Source organism: Triticum aestivum, chromosome 5B, assembly GCF_018294505.1.
Source record: "Triticum aestivum cultivar Chinese Spring chromosome 5B, IWGSC CS RefSeq v2.1, whole genome shotgun sequence".
Lineage (NCBI taxonomy): Eukaryota > Viridiplantae > Streptophyta > Magnoliopsida > Poales > Poaceae > Triticum > Triticum aestivum.
Genome location: NC_057807.1, coordinates 492,923,269 through 492,947,440, shown reverse-complemented (window position 1 = coordinate 492,947,440; position 24,172 = coordinate 492,923,269). Strand labels below are relative to the sequence as shown.

The following is a 24,172-nucleotide window of genomic DNA, read 5'->3' as shown; positions in this document are numbered from 1 at the left end:
AAAGTTGTCGTTTCTAAAAGTTTGGGGCTGCGATGCTTATGTGAAAAAACTTCAACCTGATAAGCTCGAACCCAAATCGGAGAAATGTGTCTTCATAGGATACCCAAAGGAAACTGTTGGGTACACCTTCTATCACAGATCCGAAGGCAAGACATTCGTTGCTAAGAATGGATCCTTTCTAGAGAAGGAGTTTCTCTCGAAAGAAGTGAGTGGGAGGAAAGTAGAACTTGATGAGGTAACTGTACCTACTCCCTTATTGGAAAGTAGCTCATCATAGAAATCTGTTCCTGTGACACCTACACCAATTAGAGAGGAAGTTAATGATGATGATCATGAAACTTCAGATCAAGTTGTTACTGAACCTCGTAGATCAACCAGAATAAAATCCGCATGAGAGTTGTATGGTAATCCTGTTCTGGAAGTCATGTTACTAGACCATGATGAACCTACGAACTATGAAGAAGCGATGGTGAGCCCAGATTCTGCAAAATGGCTTGAGGCCATGAAATCTGAGATGGGATCCATGTATGAGAACAAAGTGTGGACATTGGTTGACTTGCCCAATGATCGGCAAGCAATTGAAAATAAATGGATCTTCAAGAAGAAGACTGACGCTGACGGTAATGTTACTGTCCACAAAGCTCGACTTGTCGCAAAAGGTTTTCGACAAGTTCAAGGGATTGACTATGATGAGACCTTCTCACCCGTAGCGATGCTTAAGCCTGTCCGAATCATGTTAGCGATTGCCGCATTTTATGATTATGAAATATGGCAGGTGGATGTCAAAACTGCATTCCTGAACGGGTTTCTGGAAGAAGAGTTGTATATGATGCAGCCAGAAGGTTTTGTCGATCCAAAGGTCGCTAACAAAGTGTGCAAGCTCCAGCGATCCATTTATGGACTGGTGCAAGCCTCTCGGAGTTGGAATAAAGGTTTTGATAGTGTGATCAAAGCATTTGGTTTTGTACAGACTTTTGGAGAAGCCTGTATTTACAAGAAAGTGAGTGGGAGCTCTGTAGCATTTCTGATATTATATGTGGATGACATATTGCTGATTGGAAATGATATAGAATTTCTGGATAGCATAAAGGGATACTTGAATAAGAGTTTTTCAATGAAAGACCTCGGTGAAGCTGCTGACATATTGGGCATTAAGATCTATATGATAGATCAAGACGCTTAATTGGACTTTCACAAAGCACATACCTTGACAAAGTATTGAATAAGTTCAAAATGGATCAAGCAAAGAAAGGGTTCTTGCCTGTGTTACAAGGTGTGAAGTTGAGAAAGACTCAAAGCCCGACCACTGCAGAAGATAGAGAGAAAATGAAAGATGTTCCCTATGCTTCAACCATAGGCTCTATCATGTATGCAATGCTGTGTACAAGACCTGATGTGTGCCTTGCTATAAGTCTAGCAGGGAGGTACCAAAGTAATCCAGGAGTGGATCACTGGACAGCGGTCAAGAACATCCTGAAATACCTAAAAAGGACTAAGGATATGTTTCTCGTTTATGGAGGTGACAAAGAGCTCATCGTAAATGGTTACGTTGATGCAAGCTTTGACACTGATCCGGACGATTCTAAATCGCAAACCGGATACGTATTTACATTGAACGGTGGAGCTGTCAGTTGGTGCAGTTCTAAACAAAGCGTTGTGGCGGGATCTACATGTGAAGCAGAGTACATAGCTGCTTTGGAAGCCGCAAATGAAGGAGTCTGGATGAAGGAGTTCATATCCGATCTAGGTGTCATACCTAGTGCATCGGGTCCAATAAAAATCTTTTGTGACAATACTGGTGCAATTGCCTTGGCAAAGGAATCTAGATTTCACAAGAGAACCAAGCACATCAAGAGACGCTTCAATTCCATCCAGGATCTAGTCCAGGTGGGAGACATAGAAATTTGCAAGATACATACGGATCTGAATGTCGCAGACCCGCTGACTAAGCCTCTTCCACGAGCAAAACATGATCAACACCAAGACTCCATGGGTGTTAGAATCATTACTATGTAATCTAGATTATTGACTCTAGTGCAAGTGGGAGACTGAAGATAATATGCCCTAGAGGCAATAATAAAGTTATTATTTATTTCCTTATATCATGATAAATGTTTATTATTCATGCTAGAATTGTATTAACCGGAAACATAATACTTGTGTGAATACATAGACAAACGGAGTGTCACTAGTATGCCTCTACTTGACTAGCTCGTTGATCAAAGATGGTTATGTTTCCTGACCATAGACATGTGTTGTCATTTGATTAATGGGATCACATCATTAGGAGAATGATGTGATTGACTTGACCCATTCCGTTAGCTTAGCACTTGATCGTTTAGTTTTCTGCTATTGCTTTCTTCATGACTTATACATGTTCCTATGACTATGAGATTATGCAACTCCCGTTTACCGGAGGAACACTTTGTGTGCTACCAAACGTCACAACATAACTGGGTGATTATAAAGGTGCTCTACAGGTGTCTCCGAAGGTACTTGTTGGCTTGGCGTATTTCGAGATTAGGATTTGTCACTCCGATTGTCGGAGAGGTATCTCTGGGCCCTCTCGGTAATGCACATCACTTAAGCCTTGCAAGCATTGCAACTAATGAGTTAGTTGTAAGATGATGTATTACGAAACGAGTAAAGAGACTTGCCGGTAACGAGATTGAACTAGGTATTGGATATCGACGATCGAATCTCGGGCAAGTAACATACCGATGAACAAAGGGAACAATGTATGTTGTTATGCGGTTTGACCGATAAAGATCTTGGTACAATATGTAGGAGCCAATATGAGCATCCAGGTTCCGCTATTGGTTATTTACCGGAAATAGTTCTAGGTCATGTCTACATAGTTCTCGAACTCGTAGGGTCCGCACGCTTAACGTTATGATGACAGTTTTATTATGAGTTTATAAGTTTTGATGTACCGAAGGTTGTTCGGAGTCCCAGATGTGATCACGGACATGACGAGGAGTCTCGAAATGGTCGAGACATAAAGATTGATATATTGGACGACTATATTCGGACACCGGAAGTGTTTCGGGTGGTTTCAGAGAAAACTGGAGTGCCGGAGGGGTTACCGGAACCCCCTGGGGAAGTATTGGGCCTTAGTGGGCCTGAGGGGAGAGAGAGGGCAGCAGCCCAGGAGGTGGCTCCCCCCATGGGGAGTCTGAATTGGACTAGGGGAGGGGGCACGACCCCTCTTTCCCTCTCCCTCTCCCTCCTCTTTCCTTCCCCCTTCCCCCTTCCTAGTTGGACTAGGAAAGGGGGAGTCCTACTCCTACTAGGAGGAGGACTCCCCCCTCCTTGGCGTGCCCCAAGGGCCGGCCGGCCTCCCCCTTGCTCCTTTATATACAGGGGCAGGGGCACCCCAAGACACACAAGTTGATCTTCGTGATCGTTCCTTAGCCGTGTGCGGTGCCCCCCTCCACCATATTCCACCTCGGTCATATCGTTGCGGTGCTTAGGCGAAGCCCTGCGTCGGTAGAACATCTCGTCACCACGCCGTCGTGCTGACGGAACTCATCCCCGACACCCTGCTGGATTGGAGTCCGGGGATCGTCATCGAGCTGAACGTGTGCTGAACTCGGAGGTGCCGTAAGTTCGGTACTTGGATCGGTCGGATCGTGAAGACGTACGACTACATCAACCGCGTTGTCATAACGCTTCCGCTATCGGTCTACGAGGGTATGTGGACAATACTCTTCCCTCTCGTTGCTATGCATCACCATGATCTTGCGTGTGCGTAGGAATTTTTTTGAAATTACTACGTTCCCCAACACAGGGTCCATCAAATTGCAGAGATCCCCACCATCACCAAGTTTCTCTCCATTTTATTAAAATTTTCCACCCAAGACCCAACCAAAGAATCTATGTTATTAGGCACATCAGTCAAGTTAAAAGCACATTAATACATTCCAGAGTAAGCATGCAACTGAGCAAGTGAAGAATAGATGATTAACAATTTCATACCTTACACAAAAGGGGCAGTTCTTATCACCTCTCCAACCTCTACGCAGCAAGTTATCTTTAGTGAGAATATTATTTCTGGGAGTTAACTGCATGAAAACCTTCACACTAAGCAACATTTTAAATTTCCACATAAAGAGATGTGGGTATTTAACCCCGTTTTCAATCAAATGTCTATAAAAAGACTTGACAGAATAAATGCCATTCTTTATCAGGGTCCATACAACTTCATCGCTTCTGTTGTTCAGAACAAGAGAGGCAGAAGCCTCTTTAATGTGATTCCATAATTCAAGAGAATCTCCAATCAGAGTCGTCCTGAATCTCACATTATTTATTCCCTCAAGGATATTTCTAATAGACTTGTTTTTTTATCAAAGCATATGTTGTATAATCTAGGGAAACTACATTTCGGGGATTTAGGTCCAGTCCACCAATCTTCCAAAACCTCACATTGTCCCCATTCCCTACAATAAACCTACACACACACACACACACACACACACACACATATATATATAGAGAGAGAGAGAGAGATAGGAAATGATCTTTATGTTTAAGAATATCACACCAGAAGTGAGAATCCCCTGTCTAGATGTGATTGCATTCAAACATTTGTCCTTTTTTATTTATTACAAATAATCTCCTGCCATAAGTCTTCTGAATCGATAAGTTTCCACCACCACGTATACAACAGAGCTTTGTTCATCAAAGTTAAATTTTGAATCCCTAATCCACTCATGTCTTTAGGTCCGCAAACCTCAGACCACTTAACATGATGTTTTTTTCTTATCAACATTGTCTTGCCATAGTAGTCTAGATCTAAAAAACTCCATACGTTTACAAACAACCACTAGTAACCCTTAAAAATACATCATAAAGTATGGAATCCCAGTTAACGAAGACTGTGGCAGGGTGATTCTCCCAGGACTAGCTAGTAATCTCCCCCGTCAGTTTTCACATTTACCTTCCATCCTCTCCTTAGGAGGTTTCCAATGTTTGTTTCTAATCCTTTTTTCATCTAGAGGGAGTCCCAAGTATTTCATGGGTAAAGTACCAACAAGGAAAGTAAAAATCCTAGTATAGGCATCTGCCTTATCAACAACATCTCCAAAAAGGAAGAGTTCATTTTTGTGAAAGTTATTTTTTAAACCAGACATCTGCTCAAAGAGACATAAAACATATTTTAAATTGGGAGCACTGTCATAATCATCCTATAACAAAAAATTGTGTCATCTGCATAATGAAGCATATTAACACCATTTACAGTATTTTCAGTGAGAACCCATTTTATAAGACCAATATTTTTAGCAGTATTAAGCATAAATAGCCAAGGCATCAGCTGCCAGATCAAAATTTAGAGGAGATAATGAATCCCCCTGAGGGCTATCCCATTTAACCCATGGGGACCCCACTAAACCCACTTTGCTGATCCCAGCACATTGTTTCCATGCACGCACGTACGATTGCTTTGACCTCACTTAGCTGCCACGTGCACGGGCTTCAGCTCCGGCGTCTGGTACAACGCCCAAGCTTCCGCGTACGGCGCCGGAGCCGGCCGGCCCCTCCACACCTGCGATGGCTGCGGTGGTGCTGGTGTGTTCCACGTCACCAACGCTGGCACAACTCGCTCTGCTTCTGCGTCTGACAGATGCCTGACCTTGACCGACCCGTCGAGGCTTCCCCTGTACACCACAAACCGCCGATCACCGTCCAAACCTTCTCGTCCATGGCAATGCACTTCATGGGTTCGGTGTGTCCGGCTAGCACGCTTAGACAAACATGCTCTGCCCCGTCACGACGCCAAACGCAGAGGGGCTGGTCGGCTGAACCACTTACGACGACGTTGCCACACATCGCCATGCACATCACCGACATCTTGTGGCCCTTGAGGACACCACCATATCTCAATTCGCCGGCGACCCAGAACCATTAGGTGACTAGCCTATCCGACAAGCCAACATAGACGATGCGGTCCTTGGGCAACATGGCGATGGTGGTGACCGCGCTCTCGCCCTTCCCGAGTACCTTCTCAAGGATATGCTTTATCGTGCCGCCCTTCCCAGCCATCTCTTGCCGCCAAACCTTGACGGTGCTGTCGGCCGATCTGGTGAACAAGACGTTATCAAACCCAAAGGCGGCCACGATAATCACTTTGTCGTCATGCGCACTAACGGACTCGAGGCACTTGGAGTCCGACACTCGGCACACCTTGTAGGTCCTGACACTCAATACCACTCAAGGCCTAAGGGTGACTCCCAGGGCGGATTTAAGCCCAATCTAGCCGTAATCTGTAGCGACTCCCAGGGCGGCGATGCGATCCAAGAGCTCGTTTAGGGAAGAGAGCTCCATCGGATCTAACTGCTCGGCAAGTTCCGAGCTGATGTGGAGATTGCTTTCGATGGCCTGAGAGTTGCTCTATGATAGGACTTTCCTTGGCGTGGAAGGCAAGCTTGGCGATACGATATGAAGATCTCCTCCCATTGTAACCGACTCTGTGTAACCCTAGCCCTCTCCGGTGTCTATATAAACGGGAGAGTTTTAGTCCGTAGGACGAACAACAATCATACCATAGGCTAGCTTTTAGGGTTTAGCCTCTCTGATCTCGTGGTAGATCAACTCTTGTACTACCCATATCATCAATATTAATCAAGCAGGAGTAGGGTTTTACCTCCATCGAGAGGGCCCGAACCTGGGTAAAAACATCGTGTCCCTTGTCTCCTGTTACCATCCGCCTAGACGCACAGTTATGGACCCCCTACCCGAGATCCGCCGGTTTTGACACCGACATTGGTGCTTTCATTGAGAGTTCCTCTGTGTCGTCACCCTTAGGCCCGATGGCTTCTTCGATCGTCAACCACGACGCGGTCTAGGGTGAGACTTTTCCCCCCGGACAGATCTTCGTATTCGGCGGCTTCGCAATGCAGGCCAATTCGCTTGGCCATCTGGAGCAGATCGAAAGCTACGCCCCTGGCCATCATGTTAGATTTGGAAGCCTAAACTACACGACCGATATCCGCGGGGACTTGATCTTCGACGGATTCGAGCCACAGCCGTGCGCGCCGCACTGTCACGATGAGCATGATCTAGCTCTGCCGCCGGACAGTGCCTCGAGCGCCGCTCAGGTGTCCGCTCCGACCATTAGCTCGGAGCCGGCTGCGCCAGTCGGGGACGGTCGGTTGGGCGCCGCCCCAGGAGCCGCAATCTCTATGGCGATAGAGCCGAATACCAGCCTAGTCCTTTGCAAGGCCCGTGACTCCAAGGTGCCAGACTCTGTTCCGGACTCCGAATCTTCCGCACCCCTTCCGATCGAACCCGATTGGGCTCCGATCATGGAGTTGACCGCCGCAGACGTCTTTCAGCACTTGCCCTTCGGCAATATCCTGAATTCACTAAAGTCTCTCTCTTTGTCAGGAGAGCCCTGGCCGAACTATGGTCAGCAGGGTTGGGATGCGGACGACGAAGAAATTTGAAACCCACCCACCACCCACTTTGTAGCCACTGTCGACGATCTAACCGACATGCTCGACTTCAACTCCGAAGACATCGACGGTATGGACGCCGATGAAGGAGACGACCAAGAACCAGCACCTATAGGGCACTGGAAGGCCACCTCGTCATACGACATATACATGATGGACACCCCCAAAGCAGGGGATGGCGATGAAAAAGCGGAGGACGGCCCCTCCAAGAAGCAACCCAAGCGCCTATGTCAGCGGCGCCGCTCTAAGTCCCGCCAAAGCAAGAACGACGAATCCGGCACCGGAGACAACAATACCCCGGACAGTGCCGAAGACAACCCCCTCCAGCAGGATTCAGCGCAGGACGACGAAGGAGCCAGCCCTCATGAGAGAGCGGCAAACAGAGAGGTCGAGGATGACAATTATATGCCTCCCTCCGAAGACGAGGCAAGCCTCGACGACGACGAATTCATTGTGCCAGAGGATCCCGTCGAACAAGAGCGTTTCAAACGCAGGCTTATGGCCACGGCGAGCAGCCTCAAGAAAAAATAGCAGCATCTTAGAGCTAACCAAGACTTGCTAGACGACAGATGGACTGAAGTCCTGGCGGCCGAGGAATATAAACTCGAACGCCCCTCCAAGAGTTACCCAAAGCGCGGGCTGCTACCCCAACTAGAGGAGGAAGCAACTAAACCTACATCACCAGCGTATGATGCGCCCGATCGGCCACCCCGTGGCCGGGACAGAGAGGCCCTTCGTCCCTCAATCCAAGCCGCACCCCGGCGCCGCTCTAAGAATACCAGAGCACGGGGAAACGCAACAGACCTGCGAGACATATTGGAGGATAAGGCAAGGCAAACAAGATCGATCTACGGATCGCGTGGGCACCCCACATCACGTTACGATAACCGTCACGCTGGATATGATAAATACGGCCAGGCCGAATACAACAGACAAAGCTCAGCCGAGCTACGTCGCCATATAGCCCAGTACAGGGGCGCCGCACACCCACTATGCTTCACAGACGAAGTAATGGATCATCAAATCCCCGAGGGTTATAAACCCGTAAACATCAAATCATACGATGGCACAACAGATCCCGCGGTATGGATCGAGGATTATCTCCTTCATATCCACATGGCCCGTGGTGATGATCTACACGCCATCAAATACCTCCCGCTCAAGCTTAAAGGACCAGCTCGGCATTGGCTTAACAGCCTGCCAGCAGAGTCAATTAGTTGCTGGGAGGACCTGGAGTCCGCATTCCTTGACAACTTCCAGGGCACTTATGTGCGACCACCAGACACCGATGACCTAAGCCACATAATCCAGCAGCCAGAGGAATCGGCCAGACAATTCTGGACACGGTTCCTAACCAAGAAAAATCAAATAGTCGACTGTCCGGACGCCGAGGCCCTCGCAGCCTTCAGGCACAACATCCGAGACGAATGGCTCGCCCGACACCTAGGACAGGAAAAGCCGAAATCTATGGCAGCCCTCACGACACTCATGACCCGCTTTTGTGCGGGAGAGGACAACTGGCTAGCTCGCAACAATAACATAACCAAGAGCCCTGACAATTCGGATACCAAGGACAACAATGGCAGGTCATGTTGCAACAAGCACAAGCACTGCATTAACAGCGACAATACTGAGGATACGGTAGTCAACGCCGGATTCAGAAGCTCTAAACCCGGTCAGCGGAAGAAGCCATTCAAAAGAAACCCTCCGGGCCCATCCAGTTTAGACTGGATACTCGATCGCTCGTGTCAGATACACGGCACCCCCGAACAACCAGCCAACCACAACAACAGGGATTGTTGGGTGTTCAAGCAGGCAGGCAAGTTAAGTGCCGAAACAAGAGACAAGGGGCTGCATAGCGATGACGAGGAGGAGCCCCGGCCGCCGAACAACAGAGGACAGAAGGGCTTCCCCCCGCAAGTGCGGACGGTGAACATGATATATGCAACCCATATCCCCAAAAGGGAGCGGAAGCATGCTCTAAAGGACGTCTATGCGTTGGAGCCAGTCGCCCCAAAGTTCAACCCATGGTCCTCCTGCCCGATCCCTTTTGATTGAAGGGACCACCCCACTAGCATTCGTCACGGTGGATTCGCCGCATTGGTCCTAGACCCAATCATCGACGGATTTCACCTCACTAGAGTCCTCATGGACGGCGGCAGCAGCCTGAACCTGCTCTATCAGGATACAGTGCGAAAAATGGGTATAGATCCCTCAAGGATTAAACCCACAAAGACAACCTTTAAAGGCGTCATACCAGCTGTAGAAGCCAGCTGTACAGGCTCGGTTACACTCGAAGTGGTCTTCGGATCCCCGGATAATTTCCGAAGCAAAGAGTTAATCTTCGCATAGTCCCATTCCGCAGTGGCTATCACGCCCTGCTCGGACGAACCGCATTTGCAAAATTCAATGCGGTGCCGCACTACGCATATCTCAAGCTCAAGATGCCAGGCCCTCGCGGAGTCATCACGGTAAATAGAAACACCGAACGCTCTCTCCGAACGGAGGAGCACACGGCAGCCCTGGCGGCGGAAGTATAGAGTAGCCTCTCAAGGCAATTCTCCAATCCGGGTGTAAAACGTCCGGACAACGTCAAGTGCGCCCGAAGTAACCTATAACAAAACCGGATGGAACGTTCCGAGCAAGCATAGCAGTGCAGCCCCAACCCCAGCCCTCGCTAGATGGCGATATCGGTACCACGCGTACATAATTACGCTTTGGAAATACCATGGGCATAAGGGGAGGGGCACAACCACGACACGCCCAGAATGCGGCTCAACCGCACTTAGGGGCTCCCTCTTCTGCCGTTCCTTTTTTTATATACTTTAAGGACCCAACTATTCGGAAGGCCTGTCCGGCAATATACTCGCCGAACACACGATGCAACAGCCAGGGAGAGAATAAGCCACGTCAAATGTCCAGGTGGTCTCTATAACGAGCTAAATACCTGTTTTACTTAAAGTCCCGCAGCTTACCCCTGGAGGGGGATATGTCAAATAATCCCATCTCTTGTTTATCGCACTATTTGTATCGTTCTGCTTTCATAGCAGCCCTTTTTTAATAAACAATACATAGCTCTTATCTATTATTGTATTCATCTATTTTTTTATACAAATATGTTCAGTCATGACATTATGCAACCGTACACTTTGGTACGGCCAATACACCAGGGGCTTAAGCACCCCATAACATGGTGTGAGAAGACCGAACACTCTCACGAGTGCGGCACCCCGAACTTATAACACTATATGCATCGGCTCCGAATCATGTCTTGGGTCAATAGTTGGGTTTGCTCGGCTCCCATGTTTTGGTACCTTACGTTCCGCAATGTTGGCTAAGGTAACGCTGGGAGAACTACTGCGATTGTGTCCCAGTTGAGCTGGGTTAATACCTCAGTAGAGAAAGCTAAAACTGACCGTCATGATAGTGCGAGAGACCGGTCGCTGTTCGCGAGGTTTTTTCGAGTCCTTAAAGACTTATGCCGCTTAGAGCGAGGAGTCGGACTTATCCGGCCTAGGCGTGGATAGCGCCCCGAACTCGGTCTTCCGAATACTAGGGGCTTCGCCGAAATTTAAAATTATAGAATTCTATGGCTAAGTGAGAGTGATGAAGCATTATAAGTCCGATGGCCTGGTTCGTTGTGCTGAGCGCCTCCCTAGATGGACCCAAGAATGGGAACAAGAGCGCTCAGGTTTATCCTGAACACCCCAGCACTGGTGGCATGGGGGTAGAAGCCGTCGACTTGCATCTCTCAGATTTGATAAACGGCCGCACAGAAGGTAATATTTTAAATTAACAAGCGTTGCTTAATGCATATGAACAAAGTTTTCAGCGTACAGGATAACAGATGCGAGTCTACTCAAAAATTACATCTTTGGAGCATTCACCCGCTATAAGGCGGGCACCCTTCAGGACGCCCTTATAATACATCTCGGGCGTGCGATACTCCTTGCCCGGCGGTGGCGCGTCCGTCAAAAGCTTCTCAGCGTCCAGCTTGCCCCAGTGCACTTTAGCACGGGCAAAGGCCCGATGGGCACCTTCGATACAGAAGGAGCGCTTGATGACCTCAGTCCACGGACACGCGTCCACCAGCCGCTGCACCAGACTGAAGTAGCTCCCAGGCATGGCTTCTCTAGGACACAACCGAACTATGAGGCCCTTCATGGCCTGTTCGGCCACCTTGTGGAGCTCGACCAGCTGCTTCAGCTGGTTGCTCAGAGGCATCGGATGTTCGGCCTCATCATACTGAGACGAGAACACCTTTTCCGTCGAGCTCCACTCCTCGGCTCGGTAGAATGCGGCAGCATCAGACACACTACGGGGCAGATCGGCGAACGCTCCTGGAGAGCTCCGGATTCGGGTAAGTAACAAATAATTTACTTTTATATTCTTGATTTGCATAATGAATGCCTTACCCGCCGCTATCTTCTTCATCGCCTCGATCTCCTGGAGGGCCTTCTGGGCTTTGGCCTTAGCGGTCTTGGCACTCTTAAGAGCCAAGGCGAGCTCGGACTCTCGAGTCTTCGAGTCACGCTCCAAACTCTCGTGTTTCTCCATGAGAGCCTGGAGCTCTTGCTGCACCTCCGCCACCCGCGCCTCCTGCTTCTCTCGCTCGGTGCGATCTAAGGCCGCACTGTTTTCGGCCTTGGACACCGCTTCCTTCAGGGTCGCCACCTCGGCTGTGGCCCCTGCAACATTTGCGTTGGTCCTGTCATTATTTGCAACAAAGTATTTCTATATACATTTACATGCGGTATTACATACCCTCCTTGTCCTCGAGCTGCTTCTTGGCACGGCTGAGCTCGTTCTCGGACCGCTCGAGGCTCTCCTTCAATGCATTGACCTCCGCAGTTAGTGCGGCAGAGGTCAGTAGCGCAGCCTGCATTCCCATATTGACATACTTATGTTAGACTCCTGCATATATATTTTTAGATCCTCAGCTCAGCTTTTCTTTCCAAACACCAAACTGAGCATCAGGGGCTACTGTCCATGCGGTAAAATTTTTATATGTTTTGAATACATACCTCAAAGCCTGTTAACAGACTTGTACAGGCTTCTGTCAGCCCGCTCTTGGCGGACTGAACCTTCTGAATCACCACACTCATAACAGTGTGGTGTTCTTTGTCGATGGAGGCACCGTTAAGCACCTCCAGCAAATCGTCTGGCGCCCCCAGGTGGACGGAGGTCGCCGGCGTCGTAGGCTTGCCCTTCTTACGAAGGCGCCGCCTGTCGGACTCTGGAACCCTTGATGGTTCCGGAGTAGTGTCCGGCCGAGGGCCGGACTTAGATCCCTCTGGGGCTTTACACCCTTTGGGCCTGGAGTCCGGGAGGTCGCCTTGCGGCGCCTCCAGGACCACCTCCTCCTGGTTTAGTCCCTTTTGGGACTCCACCTCGGCGTCTTCCGTAGGGAGATGGGAGGAGGCCGTTAGGAGTGAAGCGCTATTCACGTGCGACGAATCCAGGGAGCCGCTCGTCAAATCGTCAAGCTGAGCCCTGGGCGGACTGCATGATTGAATTCGGCGTTAGAAGGTACCATACAATAGAGGAATGCCATAAGTTATTCTGGTATCCGGACACTTACGATTTTGCCAGGGGCTTGACCCTGGATGGCCATTCCTCCCCGCCGTCTTCGGCATCAGAGGCGTAGTCCGGCAGAAGGGTCCTCCCCTTCTTGGACCCTCCGGCCTCCCCAGTTGGGGCGGCCTTCCTTTTCTTTCCTCCCCCCGTTGGAGGGGGAGAGGCTTCTTCTTCTTCCTCCTCCTCGTCCTCAGAGGCGGAGGGTGCTTCGGGGTTGTCAGGCGATGAATCCAACACCACCAGGCGCCGGGAACTCTTTCGAGTCCCCGTGGCCTTCTTCTTGGCCTTCTTCTCCGGCACCACGTGAGGTGCCGGGACCAGCAACCCTGTCAATCGGGTGTCCGCTGGGTCTTCTGGTAAGGGAGTCAGACAGTTCACCTGCCCGGATGTCTTCAGCCAGTCCTGTCAAAGGAAAGGGAGGTTAGGTCCCACATAGAGTCAGACTATGGAAGACAAGAGTCCCGTAAAGGGTAGAATAGCTTACCTCGCTGGCCTAACGCCACGAGCTGAATCTGCGATCTTCGGTAGCGGATGCGGGTGCCTCAGCGCCCTTAAACAGCACTTTCCAGGCATCTTCGTACATAGTGTCGAAAAGCTTGCTCAAGGTTTGGTGCTGTGCCGGGTCGAACTCCCATAATTTGAAGGCCCGTTGTTGGCATGGGAGGATCCGGCGGATGAGCATGACCTAGACTACGTTGACAAGCTTGAGATTCTTGTTCGCCAGCTCTTGGACGCAGGTTTGAAGTCCGGTCAGCTCTTCCGAATCCCCCCATGTTAGGCCCGTCTCTTTCCAGGAAGTGAGCCGTGTGGGGAAGCCAGATCGGAATTCGGGGGCCGCCACCCATTTGGGATCGCGCGGCTCGGTGATGTAGAACCACCCCGATTGCCACCCCTTTATTGTCTCCACGAAGGAGCCCTCGAGCCATAGGACGTTGGCCATCCGGCCCACCATGGCACCTCCGAACTCCACTTGGCGCCCGCCAACTACCTTCGGCTTGACATTAAAAGTCTTCAGCCATAAGTCGAAGTGGGGCTGGATGCAGAGGAAGGCCTCACACATGACGATAAACACCGAGATGTTGAGGATAAAGTTCGGGGCCAGATCGTGGAAGTCCAGTCCGTAGTAGAACATGAGCCCCCGGACGAAAGGGTGAAGAGGAAAGCCCAGTCCGCGGAGGAAATGGGGAAGAAATACAACCCTCTCATGGGGCCTAGGGGAGGGGATGAGTTGTCCCTCATCTGGAAGCCGGTGCGCGATGTCGTCAGACAAGTATCCGGCTTTCCTCAACTTTTTGATTTGCCCCTCCGTGACGGAGGAGGCCATCCATCCACCTCCCGCTCCGAACATGATTGGAGTAGGTTGAGGTGGGAAGTGCGGGCTTGGGCGTTGGAGCTCGAGTGCGCAGGGACGGATAAGCAAAGGAGGAAGAAGGCGTAAATGGAAAGGGTAGATCCTTATCCCCTTATATGGGCGGCCGAAACTACGAGCCCCCACTGGCCTAATAAAACTCGCTTATCTCCCAAGCGCCGCGATTAATGGCGCGGTTGGGTTACCTACGCCCGTATTGATGAGAATCCCGGAATAAGGGGACACGATCTTTGCTTTGACAAGATGTGCCAAGGAAACCGCCTCGCTAAACGCGCTGAGGTGGAACGGTAAAATGAACAAAGGCTTGGCCGTGGCGTGATGTCACGCTACAGAATACGTCAGCAGATTAGATTGGTACAGATATTATTCTCTCTACGGTGGTATGTGGAACTTGTTTTGCAGAGCCGAACACTATCCTTGTGTTCAACATCTTCTATGAAGTATTCGGAGGAGGAACCCGCCTTGCAATGCCGAAGACAATTTGCGCGCCGGACTCGTCGTCATTGAAGCCTGGTTTAGGGGCTACTGAGGGAGTCCTGGATTAGGGGGTGTCCGGACTCCCGGACTATGAAGATACAAGATTAAAGACTCTGTCCCGTGTCCGGATAGGACTTTCCTTGGCATGGAAGGCAAGCTTGGCGATACGATATGAAGATCTCCTCCCATTGTAACCGACTCTGTGTAACCCTAGCCCTCTCCGGTGTCTATATAAACCGGAGAGTTTTAGTCCATAGGACGAACAACAATCATACTATAGGCTAGCTTCTAGGGTTTAGCCTCTCTGATCTCGTGGTAGATCAACTCTTGTACTACCCATATCATCAATATTAATCAAGCAGGAGTAGGGTTTTACCTCCATCGAGAGGGCCCGAACCTAGGTAAAAACATCATGTCCCTTGTCTCCTGTTACCATCCGCCTAGACGCACAGTTCGGGACCCCCTACCCAAGATCCGCCGGTTTTGACACCGACACCAGGGTTGTCCGTGTCGGCGCACCACACTTCGGGCTAGGACACCGTGACGGTCAGGCACACCTGCACTCAAGGCCGACCTCATGGAAGCCCATCCGTGACCTGTTGGCCAACATCATGTAGAGGATGAAAACTCTGTGACGTCCTCTTGTGTGCGCCATCCAACTATGTTCACTGTTTTCTCGATGAGCGATTCATCTGTTAGGATTCTACTTCTACAGATCGCCCCACTTAACCCACTTAACCTCCTGCATGCATTTGGACAGCAGATGCCATCCAACACGAGTGCGGTTTGGGATGCTTTCTCCCGCAAATTGTAGATAAACGTGGGGGCTTTGTGGTAATCCAGACCGCTTCCATGCCCGCTTCTGACCACCCTGGCCCACCAAAAACCCCTCCCTCGCCCCCACGCGCTTCCCGCATGAAACGGACAGCTCGCTTCAGAGCGTCAGTGCCCGCATTCATACCCGGCTAGAGCGGACGCGACTGCTCACTGCCACCGGCATTGAAGTGGCACGCCGACCGAGAGAGCACTGCCCGCGCCGCTTCCAGGTGCACGCGACTGCATCACGTTCAAACGAAACGAAGGCCACCCATCTGTCCATCTGCCGTCCACATTGATGGAACGCTATTTCCGAGGCATCTCCTCTGGCACAACTCGTTCGCCCCTCTGCCACCCGCCATTGCTATATAAGCCGCTGCCCCGGCCATAGCCGCAGTCATCCGTCTCCGATCTCTCTTTGCACCACCCCCACCATGGATTCGTCACCCGCCAAAGCTCTCTGGGACGGGCTGATGCTGGAGCAGAAGAAGGAGATGGCCACATTGCTGCCGGTTGGCTGGCCAATAGGCAGTCAGAGGACGACGACAACCCAATGGAGGACGCAGACGACGAAAAGCCGGTGCCATCCTCCTACTCCTCCATGCCACCCTCCTCGTCCTCCGCGCCACCCTCGCTGGTGTATTGCACCATAAACATCGGCGAGGCTCGTTCCCGTTACTTGGACATGATGCGGGAGGAGCACTTCCAAGAGGCGCAGGCCGATGCCACCTACAACCACCACCTCCTCTAGGAGCACTAGCAGGCGGAGGAGCAGCACACTGCTGGCAGGGCGACCACGTCAGACGCAGATCTGGCGGAGCAGGAGGTGCTGCTCGAGTCCACCGCTTCGCATGCAAGATCCGCCTCGCCCGCTGGCGGTGCCACCAGCGAGAGGCGGAAGTGGTGGCCGCCTACAAGGAGTGCGACAAGGTGGTGTTCAGCAAGACCGCCGAGGAGGAGGACACCGCCGAGGCCGCGCCCCACCGCCACGACCATGAAGACGGTGACCATTTACATTAGGTATTAATTATACCTACAGAGCCGGACTAGCACCGCTTAGTTGATGTAAATGTAATGAAATTTGTCATGTTTATATGAAATCTGTTCGTGTTTATATTCGCATGGTTTGCGTGAATTTCGTCTAGTTGGTTTGAACTATTGTCAAATAGATGTGGCTACGGTTGGATGTCGTCCTCCCACATCCGTGCCCGTGGACAAATCTCCCCGCGGATGGATGCGGGAGAAAAATTGTGTGTTGACGTTGGAGATTCCCTTAATCTGTGTATGATTTGGCGGGCTGCCCGCTCATGTCCCACCTGCAGCCTGAGCGTCGATGGTGGTCGTTTCTGAGCTGTCGGCAGCTGCCAGACGGTGCGGGATGCGGCAAACTTCCACTGGATTGCAGCCCTCCAGGTCACGCAGACCCGTGCGTGTGTCGATGGTAGCCACGCCGGTATTGGCGGCCGCCACCGGCGGTAAGGGAGAGGAGGGGCGGGTAGGAGGAGGTACGACCACGGCAGCACGAAGTCGCCCCTCCCAAAAATCCGGATAAGGCTATTTTTTGGGTTGATCCATCCGGCTCTCCATCATTATCTTCTCTCATGAGTCCTATTCTCCTGGATCGGCTAACCCATCTCCCATAACTTCTCTGTTGTTTGTTAGGATTTATTAAGCTGATCACGAGCTGTTGTAACTTGTATAAATCCTCCAAAAGTGAATGCATCAAGTGTGCCACACACACTCTTCTCTCTTGATTTTTGACAATCTCATCATGGGTATTTGTCTCGGAAAGTCCACCTCTGAAGTATCACAAAGCTCTACTTTTGTTGACACCTTGGGACATGTCTGCAACAAGATTTCCATGATATCTACACATGCGGAGAATGCCATGGTGTGGTTGGAGGACCTACAATGGCGATGGCGGGTCTTGGAGGCGATGAAGACTTTGCTTCACACGCAGTTGTTTAGACTTGGCTTGCGGGATATGTTCCCGTCTAGATTGGGCACAAGTTCCTGTGAGCCTGATGGTACGTGGCTTGTAGTAGTATCCTCTGCAACATTGGAGGACTTCTTTGTTGGTGGTGCTCCTTGTAGTACCGAGTCATTATTTTCAGGTTGAAAACCCAAGGTCTGGCCTTTATTGGTTGTGTCTGACAGTGGCCTTGTTGAAGGCATTGTTTTTGGGAATGCAATCTTTCTCCAAGGTGAAAACCTATAACCTTTGATCGGGCAGTGACAATGCTTGTGCATTGTTTCCTTCCCGGAGGCGTTGCTTTTGAAGAACCTTCTTTATAGTCCAGGTGCTGTCTTTGGTGATGGTTAGAGTGCTACTACTGCGGGTGATTGATCACCGTGGCAGGGTAGTATTTTCTTCTTTCTCTTTTCTTTTTGTTTTTTGGGTGTGTGCAATCTGGATATTTTGATGCATATTGTTGGTGCAGAGGCTGGGTGTAATTGATATCTAGCACTTGATATTATATTATATTTTCAAAAAAATAATATAATGAAACATGCTTTGTTGACAGCGGCCATGCATGGCAGCTGTTTTACGCGCCACGGTAACTGTTTAGGGTCAGTTCTTTTGGTGGCTTCTAGAATAAGCTGGGTAGAGCTTATTCTAGAAGCCCAACCAAATTTGTTTTTTAGAAGCCTAGTCGTTAATACTTGAGTAGTAGGCTTCTAAAAATAAAATTTCGGTTGGGCTTCTAGAGTAAGCTGGGTAGGGGGCAGCTTATTCTGGAAGCCCAAAAAAGCAAGCAAAAGAACTGCCCCTAGTCAGGGCACCTACTATCGATGTCAAACCAGCGGATCTCAGGTAGGGGGTCCCGAACTGTGCGTCTAAGGCTAATGGTAACAAGAGGCGGGGGACACAATGTTTACCCAGGTTTGGGCCCTCTCTATGGAGGTAATACCCTACTTCCTGCTTGATTGATCTTGATGATATGAGTATTACAAGAGTTGATCTACCACGAGATCGTAGAGGCTAAACCCTAGAAGCTAGCCTATGATTATGATTGTTGTTGTCCTAGGACTAAACCCTCCGGTTTATATAGACACCGGAGGAGGATAGGGTTACACAGAGTCGATTACAGAGAAGGATATCTACATATCCGAATTGCCAAGCTTGCCTTCCACGCAAAGGAGAGTCCCACCCGGACACGGGACGAAGTCTTCAATCTTGCATCTTCATAGTCCAATAGTCCGGCCAAAATATATAGTCCGGCTGTCCGAGGACCCCCTAATCCAGGACTCCCTTAGTAGCCCCTAAACTAGGCTTCAATGACGATGAGTCCGACGTGCAGATTGTCTTCGACATTGCAAGGCGGGTTCTTCTCCAAAATCCCTGAGTACCTGTTGTAACGAGCAGTGTCCGGCTTCCCATTATGTTGTACTCCTCGGCTTCTGTACCTTAATAATGGCAGTCTCCACGTGTCGAGCGAATGCGAGAAGTCGGAGAATTTTTACATTTGCCACCCTGACCATGTAAGTAAACCGCCTATTAAAGGGACGGGGATCCTCATATCCAAATCACACCATCTTCCCCCAGCGAAAATCCATCAAAGCGCGCCCGAAAAAATCCATCCCATCATGGCCGGCCGCTGCAGCTCCTCTTCTCGCTCCCGTAGTGCTAAGCTAGGTGATTGGGAGAAGTGTTTCCTATCCCATGGCCAATTGGTGGAGTTGCAGACCCAGAGGTTTCTCCCGCCTGCATATATTGTCCCCGTCCGAGCCGGACTAGCCACTTACGATGGCGGGGAGCAAGCAGAGAGTTTCCCCAACCCGTCCAGGGGGGAGCGAGTATGCCTTGTCCCTTACTTGCCGAGGGGCCTCAGATTTCCAATCCATCCGTTCCTCCGCGGGCTCCTGGAGTACTACGGCCTCCAGCTGCATAACTTCACTCCTGCTTCCATACTGCACATCGCAGGTTATGTCGCCCTTTGCGAGCTATTTCTGGGCTGTGAAGCTCATTTCAAGCTATGGAAGAGGCTATTCTGCCTCGTCCCTCGTAATCATGAGGGATCAATATATCAAGTGGGCGGAGCCTAAATATGGCGCATCGCCGGGACCAGATACCTATCCGACACTCCCAAGGAGACATCCGAAGACTGGCCTTCGGAATGGTTTTATATAGATGACATACCTCTTCCGGACCCTATCTGGATGGGCCTTCCTGAGTTTATCAGTGCCCCACTAAAGAAACACCGCAGCTGGCGTCCCCGGAGCCCCCAGGAGGAAGATAACAGATAGGTCCTTTATCTGATTGGCAGGATAAAAATCCTGGCCAAATCAGGATTGACAATAATCGAAGTTATGCCAATATGCATAATGCGGGGGGTGCAGCCACTCCAGTATCGGGGGAAACCCATGTGAAACTTCAATGGAGAAGACGATGCCACCCGCTGCGGTTGTAAAGGTCCAGACTCCGCCACCACTCTGGCGAAAATACTGTCCGATTTGTATAAAGGAGAAGAAGCGGAGTTTATCCGCATTAAGCCACGGGATGGATTTTCCATGTACAACCCCCCAAGCTGGGTGAGCCGCTATCTTTTACTCAACGCCATTCATTCCTGCATTCTTCATCACAAATATTTACCTTGCTAATTCATAGCAGGAACTACGAAAAGATGTGTGGGAGGTCCACAGCCCGTCTCCACAGCCAGAGGACCCTGACCGGGCCATCGACCCCGGACTTGAAGAAGATCAGGACATATTTGTGGAGCTCGTCGACAGGATGTTTTACCAGTTAAGCTGTGACGGTGCTTTAGTGGCCATCATAGCTGATTATCCCAGCCTACTCCCTGTATCACACGTAAGTAAAGCCGGAGTCCTAACTTCCGAGAAGGATCCCTTCTTTGCGCCTTGCCCACCGCACATGTATTACGTTTTACAGGGAAGGCCATCAGGGCGCCGTGCCGAACCCGTAGTGACTCGTCAACAAGGGGCACCGAAGCCGGTTAGGCTTAAAAGGAAGGCGATTAGGACTGAGACGTTGTCGCAGAGGTATGATTAAAAACCTGCTACGTGACTATCGTCTTTTAAGATATAACAATTTTCATGGTTCCATGGCAGAAAAAGCGCTCGCTGGACTGTGTCTGGAGAGCCTGCTGGCCACGCCTCCACCAGCCAGACTCTGGAGCCGGACTCAGGGGCGGAGGCTAACATGGGGACAACACCGGACGGTACTCCTAGAGAGGATGCAGATAGAATATCCGCTGCAAATTCCAAAGTGGAGAGCGCCATGAATCACAGGCGTCGACGGGCCATACTCTGAGACCCTAATTTCTCCGAAGAGGCGTTCAATGCCTTCAACTCAGGAGACGCGTACATTCGAGCTGCTCAAGGTGGTCTTGCTAGAGCCATGGACCAGTATTTAAAGGATATACGGGTAAGAAAATCTGATAATTATGCATATCAGTAGCCCCTGAGACTTGAAATAGTTGGCACAACTAATTTAAGGATCAATGTATGCATAGGTTCTTACAGAGAAGAATACCCATTTGTCCCAAGAGCTGGAGGAGTGCAAAGCCCGGCTAAGGGCCACAGTTGCCGGAATGGAGGAATCTAAGAAGACCTCATCTGGTAATACTTGTCTCAAAAAGAATGTAATTACGTGTACCAGTTAGTGTTCGGCATGCTTGGGAATCTAATAATAGATTCTGCAGATAATCCCGAAGGGAATCCGGGGATCGCACAAGAGGATGAGCAACAAGATAAACAACAGCTAGAGGATGGCGAGCATGTGCTTACACGGGTTAGACGAGAGAAGAACGATCTCCAAGATGCCAATACCCAGCTGGGCATTGAATTAAAAGATGTTCAGGCCCAGCTTGCTGACTCCGTGAAGGAAAATAATAGGCTTTGACGTGGCATTTTTAGTAAGTTCTCGAATGAACCTTTACACAGTTCGGCGAAGAAACGGGCTAATAGAGTTATGTCTGTAGGTATGCTTACAGGTCGTCCTGAAGAGGAGATGCCCGGATCCGCAGGCGATCTTCTACAAGAGCTCTCACAACTGCACGAACAAGTTCGGCAGGTGATGAAGGGTATTGCCCAGGCCTTGTGGCCATCCGTTCCCTGCCGGGAGGCATGGGGGAGCTTGTAGAGATGCTCAAAGGAGCGCGGCGGCGCTTCCGATTATGCAAGATATCGGCCTGCCGACAAGGTGCGAGGGAAGCCCGGGCCATGGTGAAGACGCGGTACACCAAGGATGACCCGAATCACATGGCCGAGATCGGGCCTATAGGGTCAGATGGGAAAGAGATCCCCATTAGTCTGGTATATGACCAGGTAGGATTAGCTGCAAAGTATTCCCATCAGGATTGTAGGCTAGACATCCTGTTGGATGGTATAGAAGAAGAATTTAGTCAGTCTAAGTGACTGTGTACTTCAAATGACATATTTTGTCCCTAGCCGGATTGTAAATCATTTGTCATGGCGGACCTTTTCGCTTCAACCTCTGGACCCGACAGTCCGGAGTGTATTCGAATACCTGCTCAGTTATGTAAACCGGGGTATGCGTGGAAACCAGGCGTAGGGGTGATAAGTGCTTGAACAGACAAGTTCCCAACTAGTTATGTTATATTAAATGGATAGTAAGAAACATCTTCCAGGGAGAATAGTTCCGTTAAGGGTTCCTTTCCCTGGGTACGCATGCATTAATGTGCATGTCCGAACTGCGAACAGAGACGCATGATATGAAATATATGGGGTTTTAAATTGTAAATAGGTAAAAATCATCTTTTGTTCACCGATCGAATATTTCCTTAAGAACGCTAGCTTTCGGCATCACCCAGTCAGAGGTACACGTCCGGCTGACCCGACAGTAACAATTGCAGAGGTGCTCCCCTTATGCCCTAGTTGAACTAACGGGAACGTAGGGCATAAACACATGAGCCAGGAAACCTAGCTTGGCCAAAACTTAAGTCATATCGATGCATATAATGGCGAAAAAAGGTACATATGGAAAAGTGACACATATGTAGTGGGCATAAAGTCTGGGAGATAATTATATTAAGCTTCTGTATAAGAAGCCCCCAGGTATAATGAGCGCGCATAGCGCGTCAAGATTGTGTAGTCAAGGCACACTTGAAGCTTTTAAGGCCATAAAAAAGGAAGAAAGAAAGAAAGGAAAAGGATATAACTAAAAAAAGGCGGCGGTAAGGAGACGAACACAGAGTTCGGCACTAGGCGTAGAATCTTTGGGGCTTGGACGCATTCCATGGGTTTGGCTCGAGTCGATTATCAGATGCATCACGCAGACGGTACGCTCCTCCGATGAGAACTTTATCGATGATGAAGGGACCCTCCCACTTGGCTTGAGCTTGTCCTTTTTCTTCTCTGGTAGGAATAGAACGAGTTCGCCAACGTTATAAGTTTTTGCCCATACTTCTCTGCTTTGATACCTTCGAGCCTGTTGCTGATAGAATGCAGAACGGGCTTTTGCGATGTCACGCTCCTCCTCTAGGGCATCTAAACTGTCCTGCCGATCCAGCTCGGCTTCTCTCTCTTCGTACATGCGCACTCAAGGTGAGTCATGAATGATATCGCAGGGCAATACCGCCTGTGCACCGTACACCATAAAAAATGGTGTGTATCCGGTAGTGCGATTCGGCGTGGTCTGCAGCCCCATAGTACGGAGTCGAGCTCCTCGACCCAGTGCGTATCTGATTCCTTCAAAGATCGCACTAGTCTGGGTTTGATGCCGCTCATAATAAGACCATTTTCTCATGATACTTGACCGTTTGTTTGGGGGTGATAGATGGAGGCGTAGTCGAGCTTAATGCCCATGTTGCCGCACCAAGTTTTCACCTCGTTGGTTGTGAAGTTGGAGCCATTATCGGTGATGATGCTGTGGGGGACACCGTAATGGTGTACGACCCCTAATATGAAGTCTAGCACTGGTCCGGATTTGGGCGTTTTAACTGGTTTGGCTTCTATCCATTTGGTGAATTTTTCCACCATGACTAACAAGTATTTTTTTTCTTATGGCTTCCTCCTTTAAGGGGTCCAACCATATCGAGCCCCCAGACCGCAAAGAGCCAAGTTATGGGGATTGTTTGGAGAGCGGTAGGTGGCATATGGCTTTGATTTGCAAAAAGCTGGAAACCGACGCAATGTTGGACGAGGTTCTGTGCGTCTTCTCGGGTTGTCGGCCAGTAGAAACCTGTATGGAAGGCCTTGCTTACAAGGGCCCAAGCTGCGGCGTGGTGGCCGCCGAGCCCGACACGAATTTTGGCCAATAGCTTCCGCCCTTCCTCTTCGGATATACACCTTTCGAGCACTCCAGTCACGCTTTTCTTATAAAGCTCTCCCTCGTGGACCTTGTAGGCTTTAGAGCGCCGCACAATGCAACGTGCCTCATTTTGGTCCTCGAGGAGTTCCTGCCTATTTAGGTAGGCTAAGAAGGGTTCTGTCCACGGGGCGATGACAACCATGATCACGTGGGTCGAAGGTGTTATTTCGGTGGCGGAGCCTCCGA

General features: G+C 50.1%; 1 pseudogene; it reads right to left on the bottom strand.

The window, feature by feature from the left end:
• Positions 1 to 5,449: 5,449 nt before the first annotated feature.
• On the bottom strand, positions 5,450 to 15,466 carry LOC123114916 (protein JINGUBANG-like; annotated as a pseudogene).
• Positions 15,467 to 24,172: the final 8,706 nt, after the last annotated feature.